The sequence below is a fragment of the Zingiber officinale genome, chromosome 10B, assembly GCF_018446385.1.
Source record: "Zingiber officinale cultivar Zhangliang chromosome 10B, Zo_v1.1, whole genome shotgun sequence".
In the NCBI taxonomy this organism is placed as follows: Eukaryota; Viridiplantae; Streptophyta; class Magnoliopsida; order Zingiberales; family Zingiberaceae; genus Zingiber; species Zingiber officinale.
This window is the reverse complement of record NC_056005.1, coordinates 80,505,163-80,524,015: the sequence shown is the minus strand read 5'-3', so window position 1 is coordinate 80,524,015 and position 18,853 is coordinate 80,505,163. Positions and strand designations below refer to the sequence as shown.

The 18,853-nt window shown below is 40.5% G+C and overlaps 1 long non-coding RNA gene across 7 annotated transcripts; it reads right to left on the bottom strand.

The window, feature by feature from the left end:
• Positions 1-13,169: 13,169 nt before the first annotated feature.
• On the bottom strand, positions 13,170-18,841 carry LOC122029678. 7 transcript variants are annotated; one of them, XR_006125132.1, is made up of 6 exons: positions 17,657-18,841; positions 16,860-17,039; positions 16,501-16,773; positions 14,026-14,164; positions 13,857-13,946; positions 13,170-13,396 (listed from the first exon to the last, which is right to left on the bottom strand). It is a non-coding gene; the product is annotated as an uncharacterized LOC122029678 (long non-coding RNA). The 7 variants fall into 7 exon arrangements; XR_006125128.1 differs by having other exon boundaries at positions 13,172-13,396; positions 13,857-13,934; XR_006125129.1 differs by having other exon boundaries at positions 13,172-13,393; positions 13,857-13,934.
• Between the last annotated feature and the right edge of the window lie 12 nt (positions 18,842-18,853).

Sequence of the window (18,853 nt, the reverse complement as noted above, 5' to 3'; positions counted from 1 at the left end):
TTTGATGTTGACACTGATTTAAGTTTGTATCAGATATTAATTAAACTCAGACTAATTAATGATCAAGGTTGATCATGAGGAGAGGAAAAGTCCAAGTACGGATACTTGCCACGCGAAGTCGGAGAGGGCTCGGCAGCTCGTTCTCCGGACTAGGTCAGAGAGGGCTCGGTAGCTCGTTCTCTGGACCGGACGAAGTCGGAGAGGGCTCAGCAGCTCGTTCTTCGGACTAGGTCAGAGAGGGTTTGGTAGCTCGTTCTCTGGACTGGACGAAGTCGAAGAGGGCTCGACAGCTCGTTCTCCGGACTAGGTCAGAGAGGGCTCGGTAGCTCGTTCTCTGGACCGGACGAAGTCGGAGAGGGCTCGGCAGCTCGTTCTCCGGACTAGGTCAGAGAGGGCTCGGTAGCTCGTTCTCTGGACCAGACGAAGGCGGAGAGGGCTCGGACTAGGTCAGAGAGGGCTCGGTAGCTCGTTCTCTGGACCAGACGAAGTCGGAGAGGGCTCGGCAGCTCGTTCTCCGAACTAGGTCAGAGAGGGCTTGGTAGCTCGTTCTCTGGACCAGGAAGACGTTAGATTTTAGGGCTAGGAGGCTCTAAAACTAACACAAGGACATTGGATCGGTCTGTTGACCGATCCAGTGATACTCTTGTTGTCTGGATCGGTCGGCAGACCGATCCAGTGATACATTAGTCACCTGATCGGTCTCGTGACCGATCAGTGACCACACAGAAAGTCTCTGTAGACTGATCAGTAACCACACAGAAGCATTCTGTGGGTTATCTGATCGGTCTACAGACCGATCAGAAAGAAGCGATCAGAAAGACGCTGGGACTCAAAGCGAGAGGGGGGATCGGTCTGTGGACCGATCCACCCATAGGCTGATCGGTCCACAGACCGATCAGACTCTTCCTAGACCGATCAGGATGAGTCCTGATCTGTCCAGAGAGCTATGGATTGGTCTTTTGACCGATCCACAACATGTCGTTTGTTTCTGCTACTTCTCTAATATTTCTGATTCACTTCTGATTCACTTGATCAAATCATCTGTTGTGAGATTTTTAAGTTACAGGTTGCAGGTATTGTGCCATTGGTTAATTTCAAATGAAGCTCCATCAGAAGAATAAGAACAAGTGGCCTTTATGCTGTATTTCACTGCAAGTGATGCAATTCGAGCTTCAACGTTCACTGGCCGCGATCAGTTGGACTCTTGCTCATTGGTTCGAGCTCAGAGACACCAGTGAAGACCATGGATGATATTGGTGTGAGTTCAGAGAACCAGATGAGAAGGAAGAGTGATTGGCGACGCCTGAGTTGATTGCAGTGATTCGACACAGGTGACAGTGATTCGGGACAGTGAGAAAGCAGAATAAGAAGAAGGAAGAAGAGAGGTTTGCTAAGGTTCTGAAAAACTCTCTGTCGATCAAGCAAGAGGCTGTGTTGTTGAGCTCTTGGCTGAAGCTTCCTTCTGTCTTTGCATTTTTCACTTCGTGGCTGTAAGTTCATTTGCTCAATCCTTTAGCCACTGAACTCTGTAAGTCATTGTGCTTTATTTTACAAATCTATTCTGTGATTTTTGTGGAGAGGTTACTCCACCGAGAAGGAGAAATACTTAGCCGGAATTTGTCCGGGGTGTGATCTACCGAAAGATCAAGGGATCGTCCACCTTACGGACACGCCGAGGAGTAGGGGCAAGTTATCCCCGAACCTCGTATATACTTGTGTAAGCTGTGGGTTGGTTTTCTTTCCTTGCATCAGTTTTTATTTTGTTTATTTCCGCTGTGCTAACAAAGTTTTGTGAGGAAATTGATTGACTTTCTAGTGGAGGCTATTCACACCCCCCTCCATCTGAAGGTCCTAACAATTGTCACATATTGTGAAGAGTCACAATTAGTAGTCACAAGGTGATGTTGAATCTCAACATTCTTGTAACTTGGGTAGTAATGATGTATTGCTAGATACCGCTCATTACTTATGCTTCTAAATGGGTTTAGGAGCATTGCCAACGTTACAAGAACTTATAGGGTCACACACAAAGGGCAATTAGATGGAGATTAGGTTCATTTGATGAACCAAGAGAATTAGGTTCATGTGATGAACCAAATTAGATTAAGAGTAATCCAAAGTAAACTAATTGAGTTGGACTCAATTTGGTTCATGTGTTAAATGAGTCTAATTTGGACTTAGACTCATTGAGCCAATTTAATTCAATGAATAGAGATTCATTAAATTAAAATTGACTTGAACCAATGGTTAGATTTGATTAACCATGGGAGAGAAGTGGTCAAGTTTGACTTGACTTAAGAGGAAGATGAAAGGTCAAGTTTGACTTGACCATTGCCACCTCATTTGTGAGTTGGCATTAAGTGGACTAATGATGATGTGCCACATCATCAAGGCTAGCACATGTGTGTGCCACCTCATGAGGGAGATCAAGAGTTGTGACTCTTGAAATCCCATGGAGGTTTATAAGCCTCAAAAAGGTGGTCGGCCACTTAATACACAAGTGTGAGTTTCATTTGGTTTTGGTAACCTCCTTCTTCTTCCTCTCTACCTTTCTTCTCTCCCTCTCCTCCACCATTGCTGATCCTCTAAGGTTGCTAGCACATTTTTAGAGGTTCTCTCCATAGATTTGTTCGTGTGGATACACATAGAGGGTTGTACACTTGACAACCTTGAGATCCGACGAACCTTAGACGAGTGGGATTTGTGAAGGGATTCGCATCAAGGATAATCTCTTTTTCTTTGTAGATCTAGTGTAGATCTAGGTTAGAGAAACTCGTACATGTAGAAAATTTTGTTTTATAACTTCGCACAGATCCGGTGGCATGGGATTCGGGGTTTCCGCAACGCAAAAAGCGATTTTTACGGTCCGAAAAACCCAACAAAGATAACCCTGGGGAATACTCCGACTATTAATCCAGGGTATTTTTCATCGATGGCCAGCTTGATTTGGTTGGCCAAGTCTCCTGGCATTTTGAACCAGAATTTCCCTGACAGCTCTAGTCCTGCATAAAGACGTCTTGTTTTGGCTACTAGCCGCATATAATCATTAATGTATTGAACAATGTTTTTGTGTTATCATAAGAGAGTTTCTCTAAATCTTTATATGCAGTATCTTGTATAACAATTGATCCTTGTGATGGGTCTTCTACAGAAAAAACCCTTCGTATTTGTGATAGAATGTTTTGCGTACCTTCTCTTCCACCTTCGGTCTGGATGAGAGCATCATATTCGGCTGGATAACTCATCCTCCATTGTATCCATGTAATTTTCTCTATTTCCCCGAACAAATTTTCAATGTATTCAATTTTGACTTTAGTGTCAGTGAATACCTGGCTAGATATATGATTTTTGGTAATTGATTTCCATCGGGTGAATGCATCATCAAAAAGACTCAATTGTTCTAGAATAACGAATAGAGCTCCTCCCTGTTGCTGTGCTGATGGGAGTGTCCATAATTCATTATTAAGCCCTCCTTTGAATTTAGCTTTTGGAGGTTGTTGCTAATATATGGGTTGAAACCTTGGTGGGCCATCCTGGGCTCTTTTTTTGTGGGATAGCCCGGTGGTCCCATAGCTGTATCCTCTGGAGGTCGGTAGGGTGAGATAACCATATTTGTTGAATATACTTGTTGTAATGGATTTTCTTCATCGTGGGTCGTTGTTACTTCCACTAGTCTTCTTAGAATAGGGTATTCAATTTCTGTTGTTTCAAAACCAGCCTCAAGAAGTTGGGTTCCTCCTTTATCCCCACCATCTTCTGTTGCGAATGGGTTGATCCAATTGATAGTATGAGAGGGGTCCCAAATTGGTGGTTCAACAAACGGTATAGTTAAGTCTGCCAAGTATTGGATATGATCAAAGAATTCGTCCTCCATATCAGTACTTTCACCAGAAAGGTCCATGGACCGGGGTACAGAGGCCCATGAGCTTGTAGTCCCTGCATGATTTTCTGGTGAACGTTCCTATTGGAGTATAACATCCTCAATGCAGACCGAGACCAAATGTTTGTCTCGTGGTAACAGTTTGCTAAAAATGGGTGGAGTTGTAGTGATTGTATCATCATCCCAAGATGGTGCTGGGAGCTCCAGATCTGGTAAGAGGTCAGGGAGTGCATAATTAACATAGTAGTCGAACTTACCACTAGGCTCTCTTAAGGTGTCCCATATGGGCTGCTTTTTACGCTCCTTGCTAGTTATAGGTGGTAGTCCAAAACCTTGATTGCTTCGTGTGGTTGGAGAAAGGCTTGTTGCTTCATAAATTGTTGGCAGAAGGATTTGCTCAAAAATAATTTGTGCTAAACAATCACCTTGGTTAATTTGAAAAGGAAAGTCAGAATGATTAAAAATCATGATGAGGATTTCACCTCTGTAATCACTATCAATTACTCCGGCGCCAATATCAATGCCAAACTTCCATGCTGCACTTGATCTTGCTGCAATTCGTTCATAGGATCCCCAAGGAATTTCCAGGCTTAGTCCAGTAGATACTAGACCGCGCCCTCTGGGCTCTATCATTTGTGCTTCACTGGCTATAAATCAAAACTAGCAGCACCAGGAGTTCTTTGGATAGGGATGACTACATTAGGAGTTAACTTGTGCGCCAAAACAAAGGGGCAATTATTAGAAACAGCTGCTTCCTCCATGTTGTTGTTATATAATGGTTTAGGATCATCTTGATAAACGAATACACCAGGTGCTTGTTCAACAAGGACAGTTATAATATGTGATACATCTTCATTGCCCTGGATTTCTTCATCCTTCTCATTATATGTAGGTGGGTTTGTTGGTTGCGCCGTTGTGTAGTTATAAAAGCTTAATGAAATTCTTCCATCCATCAGATTCTAGCTATTTACTTCAGATGGTTGCATGGGAACTATTGCCTGGGTGGGTTGTATGACCCAATTTAAGCCTTGTAGGCTTCTTGTGGATAGGCTACGACCCGGTAAGACATTTATTCCATGAGAAGTAAGGTAGTCAACCACTCCTTGTATTTCATAGACAAAGTCAACATTAGGGTTGTTAGAAAGCCTATCTACCAGTCCTCTTGTGATAAGGAGGTTAGCTTCTCCATTGTGGCAAGCTTCATAGCCCCTAGTAAGTATTGAGACTTGAATATTTATGAAAAAGTCTCCCATAGTAAGCATAATTTCAGGGATAACATAAATCATTTGGCTTCCTTGGGTTAAGTCCACCTCCATATGGAAAAAATAGCTTGGTCTCCTTGCCATCGATTATCCCAAAATACTATTAGCGCCATAGTGTCTTCCCTCTGCCTATGTAGTATTTGTTAGGATCGACGGACGCGGCTAGAGAAGGGGGTGTGAATAGCCGACCCCAAATTCGCGTTTCTTTCTACAAATCTAGTTAGCGCAGTAGAAATACAATAATAGAAACGAGAACGAGAAGATCAAACCTTAGACGCAGCGATGTAATGAGGTTCGGAGATGAAACTCCTACTCCTCGGCGTGTCCGTAAGGTGGACGAAGCCTATCAATCCGTCGGTGGATGAAACCCCGGATAACCGGCTAATATGAACTCCTTCTGGGTGGAGAAACCTCACCACAAAGTCTTTGCAACAGCAAAACAAAGGAGTACAACAATAGAGGAAACAAACAAGAACAATAGAAATTGTAAACACACTTGCTTGCCTTCTCGTCGGAGTCCGTTGATGAAGCAGCAGCTTCACGGCTCCAGCAGCTAGAAAACCAGCACGAAGCTCACGCGAAGCTTCAGCAAACCGAGAGCTCAGCAAAGCTCAAATTGCAGTAGGGAGGAAGAGCAAGAACTGTATCTGTAGAGGCCCTCGACCTCGATATATAACCTGCGAAGAACAAGACACATAAACTAGCCGTTGTGTCGCAACGGCTAGGGCCTGGACCGATCAGGCACACTCCTGATCGGTCCAGGAGTGTCTAGCCGTTGTAAGCCAACGGCTAGGGCTGGACCGATCAGAACATCTCCTGATCGGTCCAGGAAGACTCTGATCGGTCCAGGGACCGATCAGCATGCATGTCCCTTCCTTTTTCTCCCGAACTTCTTGCCTTCTGATCGTTGTTTCCTGATCGGTCTGCAGACCGATCAGATAACACTCAGTAGGCTACTGTTTGGTTACTGATCGGTCACCAGACCGATCCAGATATCCAATGTATCACTGGATCGATCCACTGATCGATCCAGAGCTTGGTTTTTGCCCAAACCAAGTCCCAAGCCTTCCAAACCAACATCCGGTCAACCTTGACCTGTTGGTACATCATGCTTAGCATCCGGTCACTCCCTTGACCTGCTAAGACTCTCCACCAAGTGTCCGATCAATCCCTTTGACCCACTTGGACTTTTCTCTTCGTGCCAAGTATCCGGTCACTCTCTTGACCTTCTTGACCTTCTCAACACCAGATGTCCGATCATTCTTGATCCATCTGGATTTTTCCTTGCCCGGCTTCACTCACCAGGACTTCCCAACTGCCTGGCTTCATTCACCAGGACTTTCACTTTCACCTAGCTTCACTCACTAGGGTTTTCACCTGACTTCACTCACCAGGATTTCCAATCTGCCTGGCTTCACTCACCAGGACTTTTCCGTCTGCCTGGCTTCACTCACCAGGACTTTCCACATCCGGTCCAGATAACGAGCTACCGAACCCTCTCTTACCACAGTTCGGAGAACGAGCTACCGAGCCCTCTCCGACTTCCCATGTGCCAAGCTTCCATACTTGGACTTCTCCGTGGCAAGTCTCCATACTTGGACTTTTCCCGTGCCAAGCTCCCTGCTTGGACTTTTCACCATGCCAAACTCCCTGCTTGGACTTTTCCCATGCCAAGTTCCCTGCTTGGACTTTTCCCGTGCCAAGCTCCCTGCTTGGACTTTTCCGAGTCAGGTCAACTCACCTCGGGTCAACCAGGTCAACTTTGACCAAGGGTTGCACCAACAATCTCCCATCAAAATACAACTCTTCTGTTCTTGTCAAACATCAAAATACAACTCGAGTCAGGTCAACTCGAGTCGGGTCAACCAGGTCAACCTTGACCTAAGGTTGCACCAACAATCTCTCCCTTTTTGATGTTTGACAAAACTCATAATCAAGTTAGGTTAACCCGATAACCTAACTTAGGTTTTCCAATGTTCTTCCCTGAACATTCTCTAGACATTCTCCATTCTCCTCAAACTCCAATGAGACATTCTCCCCCTTTTTGACACACATCAAAAAGAGTGAATCAAGGTCAAGAGTTTCTTCTTAATGAAAGTCTCATACCTTTCATTGAAACCCTTAATTTCCCCCTTGACACTAGAGTCAATAATTAACTTAGTGATAATCCCATATCACTTAAGTCTTTTAGGAGTAAAAACTCCCCTAAAAGTCAACTCCCCTTGACTAATAGGAAAACTCCCCTAAAGGTCAACTCCCCTTGACCATTGCACCAACAATGTCTTGAGAGTTTCAACCCTTTAGAAATCCAAAACACCAACTTTATTCTGAAATTTCAGAAATTTCAGACAACACAGTCGCCCGATCGGTCACTAGACCGATCAGTCTTCCAGCGGATCATTGGATCCACAACTGCCTGGACCGATCAGACTCCCTTCTGATCGGTTCACAACATCTGATATCAGTTTTTGAATTTCCTTCCGAAATTCAGAAACCCCTACAAAATTCTAGAAAATTCCAGAAATTATAAAACTTTGAGGATACATTCCTCATAACATATACTATCAAGGAAAAATAGTTTTCTATGAAAATATCTTCCATTTTTCAATCTTGATACAAAGTTCAAAAGTCTTTGAAATAGCTCAAAGTTAACTCATCTTTGTATCACTTTGCTCAATGATGAGAACTATCACTAGAAAAGCTTCATCAAGGTTTTTCAAATCAATTTTAAAATGATTTTAAACCCTTTAATTTGGGACCATAATCTTAGGGCTAAATGTACATGACTTGTACACAAGCTTTCCCTATGATCCCCAATTAGAATTAGGCTCATCTAGGTACAAGAACTATGCACCTTGATCCTAACTCACAATCCTAATATCTCACACACATCTAAACTGTATCAAACACATCCAAGTCAATTTTGATGTGAGATATGAGTTTAGGTTAGCTTAATCTAAGTTCTCATGCATAACAATTTGATCTCCATATCAAATTGTGTTTTAGTCCTTAAATCAATTTCATTGATCATTAATGCACAAGATGATGACATGGCATATAATTGTATCATAAATGGAAACATGTGCCAATGTCATGATGTCATGGCATAAAGTATGAAACTTAAATAAAGCATGACATTTAACTAACCTAAGCATTATCATGACATTTTAAATGATCATAAAATAAATATGATGTCATGACATGACATATGGCAAACAATATATGGCAAATAGCACATAAAGGTATAGAAAATACCTAATTCTAGCCTTAGTTGTCATTTTTGATAATTTTGATCATTTTTCCATAGGTTCTATATTCCTAAGTGTAATAGACCTAGCATCTTATACCAAAGATTTTTAGATCACTATGTGCCAATTAGATTGACTCTAGAAAACTCCTCAAATTTGATTGGCACATTCTAATCACCTTAGGAATAATTCTTAATTTCATTTTCAAGGCTTGATTATACCTTGAAAAATCCTAAAGTGCCACCTTTTGCCATGATTAGGTTAACTACCTATTCAAGTAAGGTTGGCACACCCTAACTAATCTAGCGTGATGAAATCACGCTCCTAGGAACCCAATACCTATTGGAGCTCATTGGGTTCACTAAGTATTCACTAGGGATGACTTCCCTAGCAACCCTTCTAATGACCCTCATAGGCTTTGAAGCCTTGGTCATTTGGGACTCATCAAGATCAACTCTAGGGGTGACTCCCCTTGTGACCTTGGTGATGGTCTTCCTTGCCCTAGATTTTGTTCCATAATCTAATGGAACATTGTGATAAGTGGGCTTGACCACTTGGGACTTAGGTTTGTGACCCAAACCTTTCATGTCCTTGGGCTTTGGTTTTTGCCCCTTAGACCCTATATTTGACTTTTCCAAATTTTTAAGGGTCTTTTCTAACATGTCAAGTCTTGACCTCAAGACTTGATTTTCCTTCTTTAATACCTCAAGACTTGATTTGTCATTTTTCTTTGAGGCATTCCTAGGCATGTGTCTAGTTGATTTGGGATTCCTACCTAGGTTTTCCTTAGCCTTAGATGGGTTAATTCTAGGGTTGACTTTCCTAGTGTTATCCTTATCTAGGCTCACATGTTTGGCACCTAAGCATGTATATTGATTCCTATAATTAACATGCTTATCATTCTTGACAATAGCAATAAGGCTACTAGCATGCATCCTACTAGAATTGCAAGAATGTGCCTTAGAGATTACCTTAGGGTTTGCCCTAGCTCCCCCTATACATGTGCTCGATCTCTTGTCCTTGTGAGGTTGCCTCCCCCTCGGACATTGGCTCCAATAATGTCCCCTTCGCTTGCATTGGAAGCACACCACGTGCTCCTTGCTCTTGCGTATCGGGACTCCGGCTTCCTTGATCTTTGGCGCCGGTGGAGTCTTCCTAACCCTCTTTGGACATTTACTCTTGTAATGTCCAAGTTCCCTACACTCAAAGTATAATATATGCAATTTACTAGAACTTAAATTGCTTGAGTTACCTAGGGTTGAGGTGGGATGTAAGCTCTCTCTTTCATCCCTTCCGGAGGTAGAAGCTTCTTCTCCTTGCTCCGAACTTGAAGAGGAACTCTCCTCCTCTTCTTCTTTAGATGGTGAGTAGCCCTCAACTTCTAAATCCATCCCTCCATGATGTGAACTCCTTGGCTCACTTGACTCCTCTTCATGGCTTGAAGTGGAGTTCCCCTCATGGAACTTAGCCAAGTTGTTCCACAATTCCTTGGCATTGTTGTATCCACCTATCTTACATAGAATGTCATTAGGTAATGAGAATTCAAATACTTCCATTACCTCATCGTTGATTGTGGAATGGTGGATTTGTTCCCTTGTCCACTTCTTCTTCTCGAGTGGTTTTCCTTCCTTATCCATTGGAGGCTTGAAACCTAATTGAACACAACTCCAATTTTCAAGGTTAGTCATAAGAAAATACCTCATTCTTACCTTCCAATACGCGAAGTCGTCACGGTCATAGAAAGGTGGAATGGTGATGTCTTCTCCGAGTTGATCCATCTCTAGCTTGTGCTCCCTCGGGTGTTAATCCGTTGAAGAGCAACCTGGCTCTGATATCACTTGTTAGGATCGACGGACGCGGCTAGAGAGGGGGGGTGTGAATAGCCGACCCCAAATTCGCGTTTCTTTCTACAAATCTAGTTAGCGCAGCGGAAATACAATAATAGAAACGAGAACGAGAAGATCAAACCTTAGACGCAGCGATGTAACGAGGTTCAGAGATGAAACTCCTACTCCTCGGAGTGTCCGTAAGGTGGACGAAGCCTATCAATCCGTCGGTGGATGAAACCCCGGATAACCGGCTAATATGAACTCCTTCTGGGTGGAGAAACCTCACCACAAAGTCTTTGCAACAGCAAAACAGAGGAGTACAACAATAGAGGAAACAAACAAGAACAATAGAAATTGTAAACACACTTGCTTGCCTTCTCGTCGGAGTCCGTTGATGAAGCAGCAGCTTCACGGCTCCAGCAGCTAGAAAACCAGCACGAAGCTCACGCGAAGCTTCAGCAAATCGAGAGCTCAGCAAAGCTCAAGAGGGAGAAGAAGAATAAGAGTTCTGTAGAGGCCCTCGACCTCGATATATAACCTGCGAAGAAGAAGACACATAAACTAGCTGTTGTGTCGCAACGGCTAGGGCCTGGACTGATCAGGCACACTCCTGATCGGTCCAGGAGTGTTCTGATTGGTCTTGGGGGCCGATCAGGCTAAGCCTGGACCGATCAGGCTATGTCCTGATCGGTCCAGGAAGACCCTGATCGGTCCTGGGGACCGATCAGAGCTTCCTCTGATCGGTCCAGGGACCGATCAGCATGCATGTCCCTTTCTTTTTCTCCCGAACTTCTTGCCTTCTGATCGTTGTTTCCTGATCGGTCTACAGACCGATCAGATAACACTCAGTAGGCTACTGTTTGGTTACTGATCGGTCACCAGACCGATCCAGATATCCAATGTATCACTGGATCGATCCACTGATCGATCCAGAGCTTGGTTTTTGCCCAAACCAAGTCCCAAGCCTTCCAAACCAACATCCGGTCAACCTTGACCTGTTGGTACATCATGCTTAGCATCCGGTCACTCCCTTGACCTGCTAAGACTCTCCACCAAGTGTCTGGTCAATCCCTTTGACCCATTTGGACTTTTCTCTTCGTGCCAAGTATCCGGTCACTCTCTTGACCTTCTTGACCTTCTCAACACCAGATGTCCGATCATTCTTGATCCATCTGGATTTTTCCTTGCCCGGCTTCACTCACCAGGACTTCCCAACTGTCTGGCTTCACTTACCAGGACTTTCACCAACTGCCTGGCTTCATTCACCAGGACTTTCACTTTCACCTAGCTTCACTCACTAGGGTTTTCACCTGGCTTCACTCACCAGGATTTCCAATCTGCCTGGCTTCACTCACCAGGACTTTTCCGTCTGCCTGACTTCACTCACCAGGACTTTCCACATCCGGTCCAGAGAACGAGCTACCGAACCCTCTCTGACCACAGTTCGGAGAACGAGCTACCGAGCCCTCTCCGACTTCCCATGTGCCAAGCTTCCATACTTGGACTTCTCCGTGGCAAGTCTCCATACTTGGACTTTTCCCGTGCCAAGCTCCCTGCTTGGACTTTTCACCATGCCAAACTCCCTGCTTGGACTTTTCCCATGCCAAGCTCCCTGCTTGGACTTTTCCCGTGCCAAGCTCCCTGCTTGGACTTTTCCGAGTCAGGTCAACTCACCTCGGGTCAACCAGGTCAACTTTGACCAAGGGTTGCACCAACAATCTCCCATCAAAATACAACTCTTCTGTTCTTGTCAAACATCAAAATACAACTCGAGTCAGGTCAACTCGAGTCGGGTCAACCAGGTCAACCTTAACCTAAGGTTGCACCAACAGTATTTGTATGCGTACCTGAAGAATGCCATGGTATATATATTGCATGTTGCTTTGCTGCAGCTGATTAAAGCTTTCCTCTTGGATACAACTTCAATCCACTTGATGACCATCGGTTACTAGAAGAGCTTCTTCTGACCTATGCACATACACTCGATGATGGGTGTCATCTTGTCTGGAATGATAAAGTACCTCTGCTGGTACTATGGCAACTCTCTCCTGCATGGATTGCTGCAGCTGTGCATGTGAGTCAATTTATTGTTCAAGTGTATTACCTTGATTTGTTCTTCCCATAAGGCATCTTCCCAGTCGTCTAGTTGCCTGTCTTGTATTGTAGAGCCTCCGTTGATTCCTTCAGTAATCTTGAATTTGGTCTTCAAATAAAAGGGTTACAGTGACTTGCTGCTCAGTTCTTGTTCTGGTGGTCATCTTTCTTCAATTTTTCTTATTCTTCTTTCAATATTTTATATGGATCAGTAAAAACCCTGAACTTGCCTTGCTTCTCCTTTGGCCTTGCTGCTGGTCCAAGGGATAGATTTTTAAGTTTTTCAATTAAATCTTCGAGTAAAGGGGGTGTTGAAGGCTTCCCTCCTTTCTCAGTAGTCTTTAATTCTTCTTGTATCTCTCATAATGCTTCTGTTATTTGGACAAGGAGTTGGATTTGCATATTATTTTGCTTGATGATGGTTAAGATTGCTGAGGTGTCAATTTGGTAGTCAGTTGGTTTTGCAAAACCAACAACAGGGGCTTCAATTTGATCAGTGGCTGCAATTGCATCTCGGTAGGAGTAGGTATTTCTAGATATGATATAATTGCTCATAAAACAAGATGAATTAGGATAAGAAAGTCCAAAGCAACTACTTATAACCAAGGCCTCTTTATCTTTTGCTAGTTGACTTAAGGTAGTTCCTTCCCAGATTTACTCACACAGCTGCGGCTTCTCTTCACCTATGGCCAAGTTAGGACCTATTTTTTTTGCAAATTCTGGGTTGTTTAATACCATTGATTTTGAAAAGAACAAAAGGATAAAGTGCCTGGTTACGCGGGGGATACTTTTTGATGGTCTATCTGAATGTTGAGTGCAGCAATGCCAATGATTCAAGAGCTTAATTCTAAATATTAATATAAAATATATACACAGCCATGATAATGCTGGGTAGCAAATTTATAGCAAACATCAAGTTTCCTCTGTGGTTCTGTCCCTCCAGTAACAATCTTCTTCTTCCCCACAAGCATCTTCAACCACTGGCATCTTCCTCCTCCAAGTATCTTCAACCACTATTGCATCCACTCTGATGGGCAAAATTCTGGCTTGCCTATTCACAAATTGACTGGACAATGGGCTCTTCTTTGATTATGCAAGTCATAAAAAGACAATCTTTTATATCCCAAAGAATTTCATGACTGATCATCATTGATGGGGGTAAATTAAACCTTAAGAAAAGATATTACAGCTTCAAGATTATTTTTGACTAGATTGACAAGTCATTCTGCCAATCAACCAACTTACAACAAGGATCACGTTGATTACCCTAAGCCAGTGTTCTGCAGGAGTAATAACCTTTTCATTTCCTGGGACAAACTAATAACATACTCATCGGTCTTAGGACGGGCTCAGTTTAATCAGGGTACACAGCATGTTATACCGTTAGGGTTCATATACAAAATGAAAGTGTTTTGACTATCAAAATTAATATTGAATAAAATTAGAAAAATGATTTTCTTCCGCTTAGGCAGAGTTGTATGTATCATTTTGTATAAATATGGCAACGCTACAACGATGGATCTCTCCAGTGATTATGTCATACCATGTCATACAATGATGTGCCGCAAGCTGTTACTGGTTCTAATCTTGTGGACTGTCAAATATCCTGCTTGAAAATATTCTTGAAAACAAGCTGTTAGTCAATAGATAGAACTCTTCCGCATCACTAGAGCCAGCATTAGTATTAGTAGTATGGAGAAAGAAAAGCATACCACTACAATGCAAAGTCAATGTTCGACGCTAGCAAAATAAAGTGCTACTTCAACTTGTGCTTGGAGTTCTCCCAAGGCTTTCACAACTTCTTCCTGGCTGATTATTTTCTCATGATCCTCTTTAAGCAATTTCCTTAATCTGAACCCGCAAAAAGGAACGGAAATAGAAGTTAATCACAGAATGTAGTTTCAAATAGCATTTAGGGAGATAAACATGAGAAATAATTAACACAGAAAAGGAAGTGTATAAAGTGCAAGGACACTGGGCACTGATCAAGAGAGCAACACTGGAATGTTTAAGTATCACTTGTTGTCAAGTGAGGGTTATCCTCCTTTCAATTCTAAACCCCTTTTCCATTCTGTGTTAGATTATTTTTTTTACAAGAGGTAGTTATCCTCCTTTCCTCCATTAATGTCATACTAATTTGTTGTGTGATTTGAGGGTTCAACTTGGTGTCGCATCAATTGGTATTAGAGCAACTCTCTGCTAATTAAATTATTATTAGAGCTGAACTTCTAATTCACAATTCAACACTTAGAATCACTTGCAACATTTCATCCAAGTCTCTCCTTCAACATCCACTCCATATTCACAAGCTGCCCACCTTTGCAGCAACAAGGAGTTAACATCCCTCCAGCAACAGGAGTCTTCTCAAGACTCCTTAATGAACCTTTGATGTTGTAATCTAAGTATCTCTTGTTAATTTTTACTATTTCAAAAGTGAAAGACCCTTAATTGAACCTCAACCCCTAATCAAACAAGAGTACATTTATAATCGACTTTATCATGGAACACTCAACTTTTTATCACGACAAGTGATCCCATACCTAGAACACAAGAACCCCTAAGCAAACTCTAATACCTAACTCCAAAAGAGCCCCTTGATAAATTACCCTATTCAGAAAGCATTCAACACGACCTTAATCATACAATTGCTAGAATTCTTGATGTATTTAATGACCTTATCCAAAGACTAATGATCCTTCAATCAAATTGCCTAAAAAACACCCTGACGATCCTTTTCTTGACTTCCCAAAAGACCCTTAATGATCCTTTACTCGAGCCTCCTAAAGAACACTAACAATCTTTTAATTCGAGTCTTCTTAAGAACCCACTAATAGTCCTTTGCTAAAGCCTCCTTAAGAACCTTTAATATCTTTTGCTTAAGCCTTCTCAAGAGCTCTCTAATAATCCTTTATTTATGCCTCCTTAAAAACCCTCTTAATAATCCTCTACATGAGTTATCAACTTCAGGTGAGTTATCAACTTCTTTCTTCTGTCATCATTTCCAAGCATACGTAGTAATGATAACACTAAGTCTGTTGATCATGATTTCTTCTTCGTTTTATCTTGGGTGTGTCTTCAATAAGTAAGAAGCCCATGAAGCTTTCTGATTTTGATTCTTATTAAGGTTCATCTTCTTTCATCTCCACCACACTTAAAAGTTTAAATCCTATTTTAGATTATTAAGATATTTCAATTTTTATAGTTTGTTATATTTTTAGAAAAAGAATTTTGCGGCCGTTGAGACTTTTTGGAAGAAAAAAAAAATTATTACAATTTATTTTAGGTGAAATAAGTCATATTTTTATAAAGAAGAAATCTCATTGTCAATTCACATGATAGAAGGGATCAAATCTCACGTATTAGATTCCTCCTTTCGTTAATAATATTGTCCTCTTTGGTGAAATGAGTTGTTCGGGTTTTCTTTTACGGTGCAATTTTTCGTGCTACATCAATGACCAGAAGATTAGTTGTCCATTGATCTCAACTCTACATAAAATCTTTAACTCCTATACTTTCTCTCCTCAATTAAAGTTTTGAAATTATAGTTTCGATAGGCCATAAGGTCATTTGTCTATCCATCTTAATTACTAAATCACTTATTGAAATTACATTTCATATATTTAGTTTTAATTCTACTTAACTTGAAATCTTTAACTTTATACTTCACTCCTTAGTTCAAGTTTCTTATTTTATTTGCACTCATCATTTAGCATAAAATTACTTATGAATTGCATCTACAAAGGAAGATTATCTCAGTTTCTGAAGTACAAAAACAACTATTTTAACTATAATTGACTAAATTGAATAGTAGAAATATATATATATAGTTAATTGAGTTCGAGTCAATTACTCTGTCTCAACTATTCAATCCTTTTACTAATGTTAAAACTACATTTCATATATATATATATATATATATATCATATTCAACTTTAGTTTTTAAGTTTCACCATTATCCAAGCTTCGAGTTTATTCTATACACACTCTCAATTAGCACAACATCTAATAAAAATTATAACTATAACCACTATAATCAACCAGATTGATATGGATCTAAAACTGGAGCTAATTGAGTTTGTTGTTTTACTCTATCAAAGAATAGAAGTCAACAAAAAATATGAGTACACTACTAACAACGTAACAAAAGAAAAACAGAGATTTTAATCTAAGAAGACAGTAGATTTTACCTTTGGACAATAGTTGTATCTCCATGGCCAGTAGAAATAACTAACTGTAGCTTTTGTACTTTATCATTATTCCCAGATAAAATGTCAGTCAATTTTGAGCTTACTAAACCATAACTTATGGCTGCCCTGGCTGACTTTTTTTTACATGTCAGGGATGATATAACCTCTGCAACTCGATACTGTAACTTTTCAACATCCTGAACTTGCTTTATGAAAATAAGAGAATAAGCTCGTAAAGTGGGTCCAGATAAAGCTTACTTTATCATTCTTGACCTGAAATGAAAAATCAAAACGAGATATACTTTTGATTCAACAATGTAGCTAAAACAAAGTGAGATGCAAGAATTAATATTTTCAACCTGTTTTATAGCTTTAGAAAGGGCCTCAGAATCTGAAGCTACTGGACTTGTATTGCAAAATTCATCAAAATACTTCCTAAGTATAGAAATATCAACAATGAGAGAACAAGTTTTCCCATTTTGATGCAAAACAGAAACTAGTTTTCTACGAGTGACTTCGGGGAGAGCCAAAATCAGGTCCTGGTGCAACAGAAGCTAAGCATATCAGCTACTCAAAACAATATATTATCAAAATGAAAATCCTTTAAAAGGTAAAATAATGGACTTGGAACAAATTTCTGACATTTGTATTGGACAACTGAAATAATCAATACAAATGCAGGGAATGCATGACAATTCAATTATATCAACCTCGGAGGAACAAAAATTCATCCAACAACTCAAGCAAGTCAAATGATTACAAGCCCAAAAAAGACTCTTAACACACAGCTCTACTTCAAAATTTAAATTAAAATTTGCAAATTTGCATCTCTGAATACAGCACATGAAAAATTAAAATTTATGTGTATTTAAAAAATCTAACTTTTAACGTTTTGAAATCAAAGTGCAGCGGAAGAATTAAAATACGAAAAGAACGAAAGTGCAAGTACGCGATTGGTTACTTGGTTTGGAGCTTTCAGCAACTCCTACTCTAAGACCACAATCATTCGGAATGTATCGATGGGCAATCCACTATAAACCTCTTCCCGAACCACCAGAAGAGGAAATCGAATACAAGTATGGAAAACGGGAAAGTGTAACAGCCTACACTTCCCTTTTGCAAGTATGAAAGAATTCCAGTAATACTAAAAAGTTACCAACACTTGAAGTTGTAGAGTCTGAATGGGCTCGTGTGTTGGTGTCAGCCTGCCGATAGCGGTCGGATGTCCTCGAAGCAATAGCATACTAGCAGAGTGGAGTCGAAGCAACAGAAGAGTCGTTGAAGCTCGTAATTAAATTATCGTACATTGAAGGTTGCTCGACAGCTTCTTTTGATAACCAACTTATTATGTTGACTCTCATCCACATCACTTGACATGCATCAAGATAACCTAAAACTATTTGTTATTTTTTATTGCTTTCTTCATAAATTTTAATTTCTGTGATCTTTATTAACTGCAAAGTTTATTTATTTAAGTAATCAAGTTAAGTAGCAGATTATAGAATTAAAATTTGTATAATTTCATCTTAACATGATTAAGTATAAAATGAGTTATTTTTAATTTAACTTTTCTAATTGATATTGGCATTTTCTTTTAAATTAAGATTACAAATTACAAGTCATGTGTGGGAGATTGTCAGTAGCTGGGAAGATGGATAAGATGTTAAATATGTGCAATATATTGATCAGAAAAAAGAGTATTTGCACTGCATTGATAAAATAGAAGAAAAATTGAATAAATATGAAAGTTTAAAGAAAGAACATAAAACAAAATTAGAGGAGTTGGAAAAAAATCATATGTTGTTGTTGGAGGAAATGAAGGAGATGAAACAGTTTATGTTGAAGAGAGCGGCTATGGGAGAACAAGTATAAAGATACATCATAATAAAGTAAATATGATAATGATAATTTGCTGAAAAATGCTGTTACTAGTGGTGATGTAAAATAGCAAGCTGAAGCTAATGAAGCTAATGTTCCTAAAGAAAGAAGTGATAGAAATGATAAAGGAGATGGTCCAAGAAAAAGTAAGAGGAAGAAGAACAATTGAGCGGCTTACTAATTTTCTTTATTGGGTGTGATGTCATAATCGATTCCTTAGGTAAACCAAAAACAGTTACGGCTAAGAGTTGGCCTATGCTTGAAACTATGCTGGTTTTGGTTAAAGAGACACAAATGTCTCATTTGTGTCTTTTTAACCAAAACAAGCATAGGTCAACTCTTTGCAGTAGACAAAATAGTTTTATATTTTTGGTTTACCTAAAGAATCAAAATCGATTATGGCATCACGCCCAGTAAAGAAAAGTAGTAGGTCACTCAATTGTTCTTCTTCCTCTTACTCTTTCTTGCCTCCTCA